Source organism: Barbatula barbatula (assembly GCF_947034865.1).
Source record: "Barbatula barbatula genome assembly, chromosome: 3".
Taxonomy (NCBI): domain Eukaryota; kingdom Metazoa; phylum Chordata; class Actinopteri; order Cypriniformes; family Nemacheilidae; genus Barbatula; species Barbatula barbatula.
In genome coordinates, this window is record NC_136764.1 from 24107818 (window position 1) to 24108155 (window position 338).

Sequence of the window (338 nt, forward strand, 5' to 3'; positions counted from 1 at the left end):
TGAATGCCATAAGAAATAAATGGAACTAGGGAAACAAATATTGAAAACGGATCATACGTATTACATAATACCAGAAACGTACTTTAGAATCTGACATAATAACCAAAAAGTATATGTATGTACATACATTATTTTATAAATATTATAAAAAAATATATTATATGAGCATTAAATGTTTTGTCACTTTTAAACTGTATTGAATTACTACACCAATACTAATATGCTCATGTCATTTACAACCCTGAAAAGCACAGAATTGTTATAAACTCCATATTTTGATAAGTAAATTCCAGCATTTTTGCACATGAACATTAATTCACCATCAGAGTCAGATTCTT